Raw genomic sequence first — 16,531 nt, forward strand, 5'->3', positions numbered from 1 at the left:
AATTTTGTTCACATGACATATGATTGTCTAATGGACTATCCTTCAGTGCTAAATCTTTTCTCTTATTATTGCTACCTTTTTTATCATAGAAGGAGAAAAACAGGCAAGTTTAAAAAAAAAAGTCATTGCATATAGCTATGAATGGTTTGAAGTTCAGAAATTCCCTTTTTCCAGAAAAATAAACATAAAAAATTGTATTAAGTATTGATTGTATGAAAGCAATAACTTTAATATAAAAACAAATATTATTGAGGATTTGTAAATTCTCAATAAAAATTATCAATATGTTTCATCAATTAAAAATGGTTATTTGAAAAGGCCTAAAAATACAAACAATGATGTTTGACACATTTAACAGGAACACAGAAGATTCTAAGCGGCTAATTTACTCTGTTTATTGTCTATAGAACAAGAAACATCAATTATTTTGTATTTGTCTCCAAGAATTTACTAAAAGACTAAAAGGGCAGATAGAACTGGGAAAAGTGACTGTCAGAGTGAGTGGTTTAAAATAGTTTTCATTTATATTTATTTATATGAAATATCATTATGAATAATCTTATAAAAACATGCTTAGGAAGATATTATCACTGATAGGTGAAGGAACTCATGCTTGCATTTGAGCACATAGTCAAAGACAAGGAGAGATTCTACCTGAAACCAGGATTTCTGCATCTAAAGTTCATATTTGCACTTACTCACTGAGAGATTTCTCAAAAAGGAGATTTAAAGAAAGAAACAAGTGAAAGCAAATGGGTGGAGATGGTTAAATAGGTTTTTCTTTCGTTTTAAGTTAAGTTATAGCTAAGACAAAGGGGTAGGAAGAATGGATTGGAAAGTTTTCATTGTATTTAGAATTCAAAATAAATTGGCAGCACTTTGAGGAAGCAAAAGAGGATAATGTACAGAGAATGCAAAGGCTATAGCGTAAAATCTTAGGGACTCTTTAAATATGGTTTCGTTAGTCACACATGGCATGCTCACTCTGCATCTTGTGCACTCTGAAGGAGGAGTTCAATCATCTTTCCAGTAGTTTCATTTCTTTCAGGTTCACTGTGCCAATTACTTGAATGACATTTAATTTTTAAGTAAGTCAGTCAGGATGGGCCAAGAAATTCTTTTGTGGGAAACACACGAACAGGACAAATCTTGAATAAACCTAATTCACATTTGATGCTTCCCTTGTTACAGTCTTGCTGCCTAAGTCTAGGTAGGTACAGCTTTTCAAGATGATGATTCATAATATATATCAAAATCTTCTAAAATGCCCATTTATTTACTTTATCAATTCTAAGATGTTATGCAAAGTAAATGACTACACACTCATGTACAAACATATAGAGGAGTATGACTAAGTGAAAATATGAACTTTAGATGCAGAAATCCTGGTTTCAAGTAGAATCTCTCCTTGTCTTGGACTTTGTGCTCAAACGCAAGCCTGAATTCCTTCACCTCCTGGAGAAGGGCATGGCGACTCACTCCAGTATTACTGCCTGGAGAATCCAAAGGACAGAGGAGCCTGGCAGGCTAGAGTCCACAGGTCTGCAAAGAGTTGGACAGGACTGAAGTGACTGGGCATGCACACATACAAGACATAGAACTGAGGGCCAGCGGGCACAAGCAATGGCTGATGCCAGTTCATAGCAGTTCTGGATAGCTGACTGTGTCTGTCTCTTTCTAGTTGCAAATTCAGTGACCTCATACAATTGGCTTCAAATTGTCCTTGATAGAGTATTTCACCAAGGATATCAATATATTGCAAATCAGGGCATACTTTGTTTCAAGATCCAGTTGTTAAATATTTACCAGTATGCCACTGGACACGAGCCCTAACTGGCTGTGGAAGATTTGGCATTTGAGAGTCAACAAAATCCACTAGATATATTTGTATACATTAAGATCAGTAGAGAAAGCAACTTTTTTTTCCCCCTAGTTTCAAGACATGTGTTACTCCTGACAAGATGAGTTCTTTTATATCCTGAAGTTGAAGTAGAAACTATAGCCAGAGTGATGATATACATTTGTTTAATGATTTTTTGCTTTCAAATTGCAGTCATTTAGATTTCTAAGGTATCTAACAGTCATGCAAAAGCTTTATGGACTGACTGTTACAAGCGTAATTAGTATTTAGTACTTATACTTTATTTGACACCAAATAATTTTCTTTTTACTTTATGTTTCCATGTCTAGCATATTTTTTAGAATTTGAGGTGTAATTTAGACGGCCTATTACCTCAATGACAATACAATTTGTTTCCAATTCATCAGGCCTATGAATTTTTGTTTGAATTTATGACTGGAAAATGCTTCCTCTGAAAGAAATGTAAGGGTTAGATTTTGCATTTTCTTTCTTTATATTCTAGTATACCACTGCTATCTAACTTCTGCTTATCATTAACAGACTTCTTATAAATACCCGAATCATTTAATATGATAAAAGATACTTTCACAACCAAGATAGCAATCAGGAATGAAATTTATTTCAATTCAAATGAACTTATTTTGAAGCCATTATATTCAATAATGGCATAATAATATCACTTTAATCAATATGAAGGAACACAAAATTCATTCCTACAGGTTCAGGTTGAATCATATTCTCCTAATACCAAAGTTACTCCTTAACCCAAGTTAGTGACCTTGAAAAATATAAATTTTAGGCTCATGACCAACAGTTCGGTAATAAAAGCAGTTGTTATGTACATTAATGGAATAAATGTAAAAATAATGCTTACCGGAGGCGGTCCTAAGATGGCAGAGGAATAGGATGGGGAGACCACTTTCTCCCCCACAAATTCATCAAAAGAACATTTAAACGCTGAGTAAACTCCGCAGAACAACTTCTGAATGCCGGCAGAGGACACCAGGCACCCAGAAAAGCAGCCCATTATCTTTGAAAGGAGGTAGGAAAAAATATAAAATACAAAAAGAGAGACAAAAGAGGTAGGGACAGAGCTCTGACTCAGGAAGGGAGTTTTATTTTTATTTTATTTTTTTTCTTTCCTTTTTTTAAATTTTATTTTATTTTTAAATTTTACATAATTGTATTAGTTTTAAAAAGAGAGAAGTTTCTAAACACCAGGAAACACTCTCACTGCTGAGTCTGTGGTGAGCCTTAGAACAACAGAGGGCAACATAAGTGGGAGGAAAAATAAATAATAATTAAAACCCACAGATTACTTGCCCAACGGCAACTCCCCCAGCAGAGAAGCAGCGCAGATGCCTGCACCCACCACTAGCAAGTGGGGGGCTGGGCAAGGAGTCACAGGCTGCATTGCTTAGAGTAAGGACCAGGCCTGAATGCCCCAAGGGCAATCTGAGGGAACTAAGTTGGGCTAGCAAACCAGACTGTGGGATTGCTACCACATGAAAAGCCCTAACCTAAGACACAGCCAGGCCCACTCACAGAACAAAGGACTGAAGAGAACTAGTTGGCTGCAGACCATCCCCCTCTGGTGACAGGCAGCCAGAGCTGGAAGGGGGCAACTGCAGCCCCAGAGAGGCATTACCTACCAAACTGCAAGCAGGCTTCTTTGCTAACTAAATTTCTTGGGGTTCTGGACTGTCAACATCTGTGTAAGAAGGTGCGCTGGTTGTACACCCAGAAAACTGAGTAGCAGGGACAGGAGTGGCAATAAGTCGCAGCAACCACGCTCATCAAACACCTCATCTCCTGAGCTGCTCGGATCTGGGAAGGGAACAAAACGCAGGCCCAACCGAGTCTGAGCCTCTGAGGACTACCTGAGTGCCTGAACCTGAGAGGCTTAGACCTGGGAGGTGCATGCACCCAAGGGCCAGCCTTGGATGATTCCCAGCGGAGCAACCTAGAGCCTGAACAGTGTGGGCAGGGAGGGCACATGCACTGTGAGTGGGGGCAGGCACAATGTGGCTGAGACACTGTGAGCACATGCCAGTGTTATTGGTTTCAGCATCCCTCTGTCCCCACAGTGCGACTGAACAAGTGAGCCTAAAAAAGTGTCCACCACCGCCCCCTTGTGTTAGGACAGAAATCAGACACTGAAGAGACCAGCAAACAGAAGAATCTAAAATAGGGGGACTGCCTTGGAAGTGACAGGTGCAATAGATTAAAATCCTGTAGTTAGTACTGACTACATAGGAAGGGGCTTATAGACCTTGAGAAATATAAGCCGGACCAAGGAACTATCCAAAAATGAACTGACCCCACACTGCCCACAACAGTAGAGAAAATCCTAGATATACTTTTACTACTTTTACTATCATTATTTTTTTATTTTTAAGTCCTCTATTACTCCTTTAAATTTCATTTTTATAACCTACTATTACTTTGCAAAAAAGAGGCTATTTTTAAAGCAAACTTCATATATATATTTTTTATAATTTTTGTGACTTTTTTTTCCTTTTCTTTAATATTGTATTTTTGAAAATCCAACCTCTACTCTAGATTTTTAATTTTTGCTTTTTTGGTATTTGTTATCAGTTTTGTACCTTTAAAAACCGAATCTTCAGTACCCATTTTTACTTGGGAGCAAGATTACTGGCTTGACTGCTAGCTCCCCCTTTGGACTCTCTTTTTTCTCCACCAGGTCGCCTCTATCTCCTCCCTCCCCCTTGTCTTCTCTATCCAACTCTGCGAATCTCTTTGTGGGTTCCAGACGGTGGAGAACGCTTAGGGAACTGATTACTGGCTGGATCTGTCTCTCTCCTTTTGATTCCCCCCTTTATCCTCCTGGCCACCTCTGTCTCCCTCCTCCCTCTTCTCTTCTCTGGATAACTCCATGAACATCTCTGAGTCATCCAGACTGTGGAGCGCACATAAGGAAGTGATTACTGGCTAGCTTGCTCTCTCCTCTTTTGATTCCATCTCATCTCATCCTGGTCACATCTAACTCCCTCCTCCCTCTTCTCTTCTCCATGTACTCTGTAAACCTCTCTGGGTGTCACTCACTGTGGAGAAACTTTTCATCTTTAACCTAGATGTTTTATCAATGGTGCTGTATAGATGGAGAAGTGTTGAGGCTTCTGTAAAAACTAAGACTAAAAACCAGAAGCAGGAGGCTTAAGTCCAAATCATGAGAACGCCAGAGAACTCCTGACTCCAGGGAACATTATTCTACAGGAGCTCATTAAGCGCCTCCACATCTACACTGAAACCAAGCACCACGCAAGGGCCAGCAAGTTCCAGAGCAAGACATACCACACAAATTCTCCAGCAACACAGAAACACAGTGCTGAGCTTCAATATGCAGGCTGTTCAAAGTCACTCCAAACCCATTGACATCTCATAAATCATTACTGGACACTTCACTGCACTCCAGAGAGAAGAGATCCAGCTCCACCCACCAGAACACCGACACAAGCTTCCCTAACCAGGAAACATTGACAAGCCACCCGTACAATCCCACTCACAGCGAGGAAACTCCACAATAAAGAGAACCAAACGAACTGCCAGAATACAGAAAGGCCACCCCAAACACAGCAATATAAACAGGATGAAAATACAGAGGAATACCTAACAGGTGAAGGAACAGGATAAATGCACACCAAACCAAACAAAAGAGGAAGAGATAGGAAATCTACCTGATAAAGAATTCCGAATAATGATAGTGAAAATTATCCAAAATCTTGAAATCAAAATGGAATCACAGATAAATAGCCTGGAGACAAGTATTGAGAAGATGCAAGAAAGGTTTAACAATGACCTAGAAGAAATAATAAAGAGTCTGTATATAATGAATAATGCAATAAATGAGAAAAAAAGACTCTGAATGGGACATATAGTAGAATAAGGGAGACAGAAGATAGGATTAGTGAAGTAGAAGAGAGAATTGTAGAAATAAATGAATCAAAGAGGAAAAAAGAAAAACGAATGAAAAGAAATGAGGACAATCTCAGAGACCTCCAGAACAATATTAAATGCCCCAACATTCGAATCATAGGAGCCCCAGAAGAAGAAGACAAAAAGAAAGACCATGAGAAAATACTTGAGATAATAGTTGAAAACTTCCCTAAAATGGGGAAAGAAATAATTGCCCAAGTCCAGGAAATCCAGAGAGTCCCAAACAGGATAAACTCAAGGCAAAACACCCCAAGACACATATTAATCAAATTAACAAAGATCAAACACAAAGAACAAATATTAAAAGCAGCAAGGGAAAAACAACAAATAACACACAAGGGGATTCCCATAAGGATAACAGCTGATCTTTCAATAGAAACTCTTCAGACCAGGAGGGAATGGCAGGACATACTTAAAGTGATGAAAGAAAATAACCTACAGCCCAGATTACTGTACCCATCAAGGATCTCATTCAAATATGAAGGCAGAAATCAAAGGCTTTACAGACAAGCAAAAGCTGAGAGAATTCAGCACCACCAAACCAGCTCTCCAACAAATGCTAAAGGATCTTCTCTAGAGAGGAAACACAAAAAAGGTGTATAAACTCTAATGCAAAACAATAAAGTAAATGGCAATGGGATCATACTTACAATAATTACCTTAAACATAAATGGGTTGAATGCACCAACCAAAAGACAAAGACTGGCTGAATGGATACAAAAACAAGACCCCTATATATGTTGTCTACAAGAGACTCACCTCAAAACAGACCCACCTCAAGACAGGGGACACATACAGACTGAAAATGAAGGGCAGGAAAAAGATATTCCAAGCAAATAGAGACCAAAAGAAAGCAGGAGTAGCAATACTCATATCAGATAAAACAGACTTTAAAACAAAGGCTGTGAAAAGAGACAAAGAAGGACACTACATATTGATCAAAGGATCAATCCAAGAAGAAGATATAACAATTATAAATATATATGCACCCAACATAGGAGCACCACAATATGTAAGACAAATGCTAACAAGTATGAAAGGGGAAATTAACAATAACACAATAATAGTTGGAGATTTTAATACTCCACTCACACCTATGGATAGATCAACTAAACAGAAAATTAACAAGAAAACACAAACTTTAAATGATACAATAGACCAGTTAGACCTAATTGATATCTATAGGACATTTCACCCCAAAACAGTGCATTTCACCTTTTTCTCAAGTGCACACGGAACCTTCTCCGGGATAGATCACATCCTGGGCCATAAATCCAGCCTTGGTAAATTAAAAAGAAAAGAAAAGAAAAGAAAAGAAATCATTCCAAGCATCTTTTCTGACCATAATGCAGTAAGATTAGATATCAACTACAGGGAAAACCTATTAAAAATCCCAACATATGGAGGCTGAACAACACACTGCTGAATAACCAACAAATCACAGAAGAAATAAAAAAATAAATCAAAATATGCATAGAAATGAATGAAAATGAAAACACAACAACCCAAAACCTGTATGACACTGTAAAACCAGTGCTAAGGGGAAGGTTCATAGCAATACAGGCATACCTCAATTAACAAGAAAAAAGTCAAATAAATAACATAACTCTACACCTAGGGAAACTAGAAATGGAAGAAATGAAGAACCCCAGGGTTAGTAGAAGGAAAGAAATCTTAAAAATTAAGGCAAATATAAATTCAAAAGAAACAAAAGAAACTATAGCAAAAATCAACAAAGCCAAAAACTGGTTCTTTGATAGGATAAATAAAATTGACAAACCATTAGCCAAACTCATCAAGAAACAAAGGGAGAAAAACCAAATCGATAAAATTAGAAATGAAGATGGAGAGATCACAACAGACAAAACAGAAATACAAAGGATCATAAGGGACTACTATCAGCAATTATATGCTAATAAAATGGGCAACTTGGAAGAAATGGACAAATTCTTAGAAAAGTACAACTTTCCAAAACTGAACCAGGAAGAAATAGAAAATCTTAACATACCCATCACAAGCACAGAAATTGAAACTCTAATCAGAAACCTTCCAGCAAACAAAAGCCCAAGTCCAGACGGCTTCACAGCTGAATTCTACCAAAAATTTAGAGAAGAGCTAGCACCTATCCTACTCAAACGCTTCCAGAAAATTGCAGAGGAAAATAAACTTCCAAACTCATTCTATGAGGCCACCATCACCCTAATACCAAAACCTGACAAAGATGCCACAAAAAAAGAAAACCACAGGCCTATATCACTGATGAACATAGATACAAAAATCCTTAACAAAATTCTAGCAATCAGAATCCAACAACACATTAAAAATATCATACACCATGACCAAGTAGGCTTTATCTCAGGGATGCAAGGATTCTTCAATATCCACAAATCAATCAATATAATACACCACATTGACAAATTGAAAAATAAAAGCCATATGATTATCTCAGTAGATGCAGAGAAAGCCTTTGATAAAATTCAACATCTATTTATGATAAAAACTCTCCAGAAAGCAGGAATAGAAGGAACATATCTCAACATAATAAAAGCTATATATGACAAACCCACAGTAAACGTTATCCTCAATGGTGAAAAATTGAAAGCATTTCCCCTAAAGTCAGGAACAAGACAAGGGTGCCCACTTTCACCACCACCATTCAACATAGTTCTGGAAGTTTTGGCCATATCAATCAGAGTAGAAAAAGAAAAAAGGAATCCAAATTGGAAAAGAAGAAGTAAAACCTTCACTGTTTGCAGATGACATGATCCTCTACATAGAAAACCATAAGGACTCCACCAGAAAATTACTGGAGCTAATCAATGAATATAGTAAAGTTTCAGGATATAAAATCAACACACAGAAATCCCTTGCATTCCTATACACTACTAATGAGAAAATAGAAAGAGAAATTAAGGAAACAATTCCATTCACCATTGCAACGAAAAGAGTAAAATACTTAGGAATATATCTGCCTAAAGAAACTAAAGATCTATATATATAGAAAACTATAAAACACTGGTGAAAGAAATCAAAGAGGACACTAATAGATGGAGATATACACCATGTTCATGGATCAGAAGAATCAATATAGTGAAAATGAGTATATTACCCAAAGCAATCTATAGATTCAATGCAATCCCTATCAAGCTACCAATAGTATTTTTCACAGAAGTAGAAGAAATAATTTCACAATTTGTATGGAAATACAAAAATCCTTGAATAGCCAAAGCAATCTTGAGAAAGAAGAATGGAACTGGAGGAATCAACCTGCCTGACTTCAGGCTTTCTTACAAAGCCACAGTCATCAAGACAGTGTGGTACTGGCACAAAGACAGAAATATAGATCAGTGGAATAAAATAGAAAGCCCAGAGATAAATCCATGCACCTATGGATACTAACAGATATATTAGTATATCTGTTACAAATTTGTCAGCAAGGAAATTACCTCGCATGAAGAAACTTCTAAAAAAATGTACATGAAATAAGAACTCTATTAGGAATGTCTGTCTAAAATAGTCTATCCAGATTGGGGTAACTTGAACTTCTAAGGGTTGTGCTAAACTAAGTGTTCGAAGTCTATTGAATAGCTAAGTCATTTCCAAATAAAATAAAAAATTGAAACATTTACTACTAAATACTACCTCTTATAGATAAATTAAAGAGATTTAGGATTAAAAATAAATGATGTTTCGTGCCATCCTAAAATGTTCTCTCTAAGAAAACAAAGGTTTTAGAAATTATCACTGGTATTTATGCTCACCAATCTATAAAATGCTAATATAAAAGTCAGTTTTTGGTTGCTTAAGGGAAGTAGGAAGTGTGTTTTCAGTAAAGAGGGTGTGAGGAATGAAATTGCATTTTTTGAAGGGAAAAGGAAGTAAGCCTGACTTACAGGTGGCTCTTTAGGATGGAAGATGACAGTAATGGGTACAGAAAGGGATGAAGTTTGTGAAAAGTCAACCCCGAGGAAAAGTTTTGTATATGGTTACGTTACATAGTTGGAATAGGAAAAAGAGTCTAAAATGGAGGTGGCTAAAAGACAAGGAAGGGGAAAGCCTGCAAAAATAAAACAAAGGAAGGTCCGAGGACCAGGGTGAAGACCTCAAGTAGAACAAACAGCACTCCTGGCTAAGCCCAATTTGCATAGGGCAGGCCCAGGGGGAGGAAAAAACATATAAAAAGAGGAGCCAAAGCCTTGCTCTCTCTCTCCCACGTGCTGGAGTGCTCCTCCAATCTATTCTCTTCGCCTCTTCGGGTTGGCATGCCATCACGCTCTGAGGATGGATTCTCCTGCTGTCTTCTAAATAAAATAGAGCCGTAACATTGATTTATCTAAGAGCTATAACATGGTTTGTCCAAGACCCAAAAGCTGTGATGCACCAAGGGCTTTAATGTCCATCGCTCCAAATCTTTGTTGTGGACAAGAGAGAAGTGAGGAGCATACACTCACCTGACAGGACTAAGTTCGGGGCTTCCATGGTGGTGCAGACGGTAAAGCGTCTGCCTGCAATGCCAGAGACCTGGGTCCCTGGGTCGGGAAGATCCCCTGGAGAAGGAAATGGCAACCCACTTCTGTACTCTTGCCTGGAAAACTCCATGGATAGAGGAGACTTGTAGGCTACAGTCCATGGGGTTGCAAAGAGTTGGACACGACTCAGTGACTTCACTTCATGAACACCATATCTTTGACAAAGGAGGCAGGAATATACAATGGAGAAAAGACAATCTCTTTAACAAGTGGTGCTGGGTAAACTGGTCAACCACTTGTAAAAGAATGAAACTAGAATACTTTCTAACACCACACACACAAATAAACTCAAAATGGGTTAAAGATCTAAGTGTAAGACCAGAAACTATAAAACTCCTGAAGGAGAACATAGGCAAAACACTCTCTGACATAAATCACAGCAGGATCCTCTATGACCCACCTCCCAGAATATTGGAAATAAAAGAAAAAAAAAATAAACAAATGGGACCTAATTAAAATTAAAATCTTCTGCACAACAAAGGAAACTATAAGCAAGGTGAAAAGACAGCCTTCAGAATGGGAGAAAATAATAGCAAATGAAACAACTGACAAAGAACTAATCTCAAAAATACACAAGCAACTCCTGCAGCTCAATTCCTTAATTAAACGACCCAATCAAAAAATGGGCAAAACAACTAAACAGGCATTTCCCAAAGAAGAAATACAGATGGCTAACTGACACATGAAAAGATGCTCAACATCACTCATTATCAGAGAAATACAAATCAAAACCACAATGAGATACATTTTATGCCAGTCAGAATGGCTGCTGTCCAAAAGTCTACAAGTAATAAATGCTGGAGAGGGTGTGGAGAAAAGGGAACCCTCTTACACTGTTGGTGGGAATGCAAACTAGTACAAGCCACTATGGAGAACAGTGTGGAGATTCCTTAAAAAACTGGAAATAGAACTGCCTTATGACCCAGTAATCCCACTACTGGGCATGCACACTGAGGAAACAAGAATTGAAAGAGACACATGTACACCAATGTTCATCACAGCACTGTTTATAATAGCTAGGACATGAAAGGAACCTAGATGTCCATCAGCAAATGAATGGATAAGACAGCTGTGGTACATATACACAATGGAATATTACTCAACCACTAAAAAGACTACATTTGAATCTGTTCTAATGAGATGGAAGAAACTGGAGCCTATTATACAGAGTGAAGTAAGCCAGAAAGAAAAACACCAATACAGTATCAGATCAGAGCAGTCACTCAGTCACGTCCAACTCTTGCGACCCCATGAATCGCAGCACGCCAGGCCTCCCTGTCCATCACCAACTACCGGAATTCACTGAGACTCATGTCCATCGAGTCAGTGATGCCATCCAGCCATCTCATCCTCCGTCGTCCCCTTCTTCTCCTGCCCCCAATCCCTCCCAGCATCAGAGTCTTTCCCAATGAGTCAACTCTTCGCATGAGGTGGCCAAAGTACTGGAGTTTCAGCTTTAGCATCATTCCTTCCAAAGAAATCCCAGGGCTGATCTCCTTCAGAACGGACTGGTTGGCTCTCCTTGCAGTCCAAGGGACTCTCAAGAGTCTTCTCAAACACCACAGTTCAAAAGCATCAATTCTTCAGAGCTCAGCCTTCTTCACAGTCCACCTCTCACATTCATACATGGCCACAGGAAAAACCATAGCCTTGACTAGACGAACCTTTGTTGACAAAGTAATGTCTCTGCTTTTGAATATGCTATCTAGGTTGGTCATAACTTTCCTTCCAAAGAGTAAGCGTGTTTTAATTTCATGGCTGCAGTCACCATCTGTAGTGAATTTGGAGCCCAGAAAAATAAAGTCTGACACTGTTTCCACTGTTTCCCCATCTATTTCCCATGAAGTGGTGGGACCGGATGCCATGATCTTCGTTTTCTGAATGTTGAGCTTTAAGCCAACTTTTTCACTCTCCACTTTCACTTTCATCAAGAGGCTGTGTAGTTCCTCTTCACTTTCTGCCATAATGGTGGTGTCATCTGCATATCTGAGGTTATTGATATTTCTCCCAGCAATCTTGATTCCAGCTTGTGTTTCTTCCAGTCCAGCGTTTCTCATGATGTACTCTGCATATAAGTTAAATAAACAGGGTGACGACATACAGTCTTGACGAACTCCTTTTCCTATTTGGAACCAGTCTGTTGTTCCATTTCCAGTTCTTTTTTTTTTTTTTTTTTTTAATTTTATTTTATTTTTAAACATTACATAACCGTATTAGTTTTGCCAAATATCAAAATGAATCCGCCACAGGTATCCATGTCCAGTTCTAACTGTTGCTTCCTGACCTGCATACAAATTTCTCACGAGGCAGATCAGGTGGTCTGGTGTTCCCATCCCTTTCAGAATTTTCTACAGTTGATTGTGATCCACACAGTCAAAGGCTTTGGCATAGTCAGTAAAGCAGAAATATATGTTTTTCTGGAACTCTCTTTTTCCATGATCCAGCGGATGTTGGCAATTTGGTCTCTGGTTCCTCTGCCTTTTCTAAAACCAGCTTGAACATCTAGAAGTTCACAGTTCACATATTGCTGAAGCCTGGCTTGGAGAATTTTGAGCATTACTTTACTAGTGTGTGAGATGAGTGCAATTGTGCGGTAGTTTAAGCCTTCTTTGGGATTGGAATGAAAACTGACCTTTTCCAGTCCTGTGGCCACTGCTGAGTTTTCCAAATGTGCTGGCATATTGAGTGCAGCACTTTCACAGCATCATCTTTCAGGATTTGGAATAGCTCAACTGGAATTCCATCACCTCCACTAGCTTTGTTTATAGTGATGCTTTCTAAGGCCCACTTGACTTCACATTCCAGGATGTCTGGCTCTAGGTCAGTGATCACACCATCGTGATTATATGGGTGGTGAAGATCTTTTTTGTACAGTTCTTCTGTGTATTCTTGCCATCTCTTCTTAATATCTTTTGCTTCTGTTAGGTCCATACCATTTCTGTCCTTTATCGAGCCCATCTTTGCATGAAATGTTCCTTTGGTATCTCTGATTTTCTTGAAGAGATGTCTAGTCTTTCCCATTCTGTTGTTTTCCTCTATTTCTTTGCATTGATCACTGAAGAAGGCTTTCTTATCTCTTCTTGCTATTCTTTGGAACTCTGCATTCAGAAGCTTATATCTTTCCTTTTCTCCTTTGCTTTTCACTTCTCTTCTTTTCACAGGTATTTGTAAGGCCTCCACAGACAGCCATTTTGCTTTTTTGCATTTCTTTTCTATGGGAATGTTCTTGATCCCTGTCTCCTGTACAATGTCACGAACTTCAATCCATAGTTCATCAGGCACTCTACCTATCAAATCTAGGCCCTTAAATCTATTTCTCACTTCCACTGTATAATCATCAGGGATTTGATTTAGGTCATACCTGAATGGTCTAGTGGTTTTCCCTACTTTCTTCAATTTAAGTCTGAATTTGGCAATAAGGAGTTCATGGTCTGAGCCACAGTCAGCTCCTGGTCTTGTTTTCGTTGACTGTATAGAGCTTCTCCATCTTTGGCTGCAAAGAATATAATCAATCTGATTTCGGTGTTGACCATCTGGTGATGTCCATGTATAGAGTCTTCTCTTGTGTTGTTGGAAGAGGTTTGTTATGAGCAGTGCATTTTCTTGGCAAAACTCTATTAGTCTTTGCCCTGCTTCATTCCATATTCCAATATAGAATTTAGAAAATAGTTATTATGACCCTGTATGTGAGACAGCAAAAGAGACACCGATGTAGAACAGTCTTTTGGACTCTGTGGGAAAGGGAGAGGGTGGGATGATTTGGGAGAATGGAATTGAAACATGTGTAATATCATATATGAAACGAATCACCAGTCCAGGTTAGATTCATGATACAGGATGCTTGGGGCTGGTACACTGGGGTGACCCAGAGGGATGGTACCAGGAGGGAGGTGGGAGGAGGGCTCAGGATGGGAAACACGTGTACACCCGTAGTGGATTCATGCTGAAGTATGGCAAAACCAATATAATATTATTAAGTAATTAGCCTACAATTAAAATAAATAAATTTTTATTTAAAAAAAAATAATGCTTACCCAGAAAAGTATATGTATTGGCTATATGTACATTACTTTGCCAAAAAAGGTCCATCAAGGTCAAAGTTATGGTTTTTCCATTAGTCATGTATGAATGTGAGAGTTGGACCACAAAGAAAGCTGAGTGCATAAGAATTGATGCTTTTGAACTATGGTGTTGGAGAAGACTCCTGTGAGTCCCTTGGGCTGCCAGGAGATCAAACCATTTAATTCTAAGGAATCAGTCCTGATTAATCATTGGAAGGACTGATGCTGAAGCTGAAACTCCAATACTTTGTCCACCTGATGTGAAGAACTGACTCCTCGGAAAAGACCTTAATGCTGGGAAAGATTGAAGGAGGGAGTAGAAGGGAATGACAGAAGATGAGATGATTGGATGGCATCACTGACTCCATGGACATAAGTTTGAGTAAACTCCGGGAGTTGGTGATGAATAGGGAAGCCTGGCGTACTGCAGTCCATGATATTGAAAAGAATCAGACATGACTGAGTAACTGAACTGAACTGAATTGATATAAACATAAGTCTGTACGTGTGCTTTTTATTTGAGTCCATAGTATATATTTTGTAAATACTTGAGGAAGAATGATAGAAGAAAGGAAGAGTCTTGGAGGAATACACAAAAATATGATACTCCAGACTTTTCTATAAAAAGCAAAATTTTTCATTCATTTCAGTTCAGTTGCTCAGTCATGTCTGACTCTTTGGGACCCCATAGACTGCAGCATGCTAGGCTTTCCTGTCCATCACCAACTCCTGGGGTTTACTCAAACTCATGTCCATTGAGTCAGTGATGCCATCCAACCATCTCATCCTCTGTTGTCCCCTTCTCCTAAGGAGGTGTATTAGTCAAGGTTCTTGAGAAAAAGAGTTAATGAGATGCAAGAGACAGATTTATTTTAAGGAACTGGCACACGTAATTGTTGAGGTTGGTAAACATAAAATCTAATTCTGGCTAGAGACTGAGGGAAAAATTGTAGTTCAAGCCTAAAGGTCATTTATGGCAGAATTCTTTCTTCCAGGGAGGTCAGTCACTTTCCTATGATTCAGCTAATTGGATGATCTCTGACCTGTGATTGAACATAATATGCTTTATTCAAATTCTAATGCTTTAATGTCATCTGAAAATATCTTCAAAGATACCTCTAGAATAACATTTAACCAAATACCTGGGTACTGTGATCTAGCCAAGTTGACACCATAGTAACCATCCAATTCAACTCAGTCATATCTGACTTTTTGTGACCCCATAGACTGCAGCACACCAGGCTTCCCTGTCCATCAGCAGCTTCCAGAGCCTGCTCATACTCATGTCCATCGAGTCGGTGATGCCATCCATCTATTTCATCCTTTGTTGCCCCCTTCTCCTCCTGCCTTCAGTCTTTCCCAGCATCAGGGTCTTTTCCAGTGAGTCAGTTCTTCACATCAGGTGGCCAAAGTATTGGAGTTTCAGCTTCAGCATCAGTCCTTCCAAGGAATATTCAGAGTTGATTTATTTTAGATTGACTGGTTTGATCTCCTTGCAGTTCAAAGGACTCTCAAGAGTCTTCTCCAATACCACAGTTCAAAAGCATCAATTCTTTGGTGCTCAGCTTTCTTATAGTCTATATCCATCTCTCATATTTATACCTGATTACTGGAAAAACCATAGCTTTGACTAGATGGACCTGTTTGATAAAGTAATGTCTCTTCTTTTTGAAACCTTAATATAATAAAAGTTAAATAGAAAGATATATTTAATTGATTGTGCATTAGGAGTATATGCTAAATGTTACAGGTACTGATTGCAAAGAAGTAGCACACAGAATTGAATGGTTAGGAAAGGAAGGTTATATGAAGAAATACACTCTGAGCTGCACTTTGTTTACATAAAAGCTAATACCTTGTATAAGATAGAGTGATAGCAGTGTTAAATGTAAAAAATATTTTGAAATTATGCCATTGATGAGTTGTCTAATCTGTTCCAGGTACTACTTAGGGCCCTGAAAAAGCATCATTTGATTGAACCTAAGCATCAGTGGTGTAAGTTTTGAAAATGCTCTCTCAGCTTTGTATATAAGGTCAAATAAACATGACCTGAAAGATTCGGTTCACTATCCTATTAACATTAACTTGATGCAAAATAAATTGGATGCTCACTATTCATTTAA

The sequence above is a fragment of the Bubalus bubalis genome, chromosome 16 (assembly GCF_019923935.1).
Source record: "Bubalus bubalis isolate 160015118507 breed Murrah chromosome 16, NDDB_SH_1, whole genome shotgun sequence".
Lineage (NCBI taxonomy): Eukaryota > Metazoa > Chordata > Mammalia > Artiodactyla > Bovidae > Bubalus > Bubalus bubalis.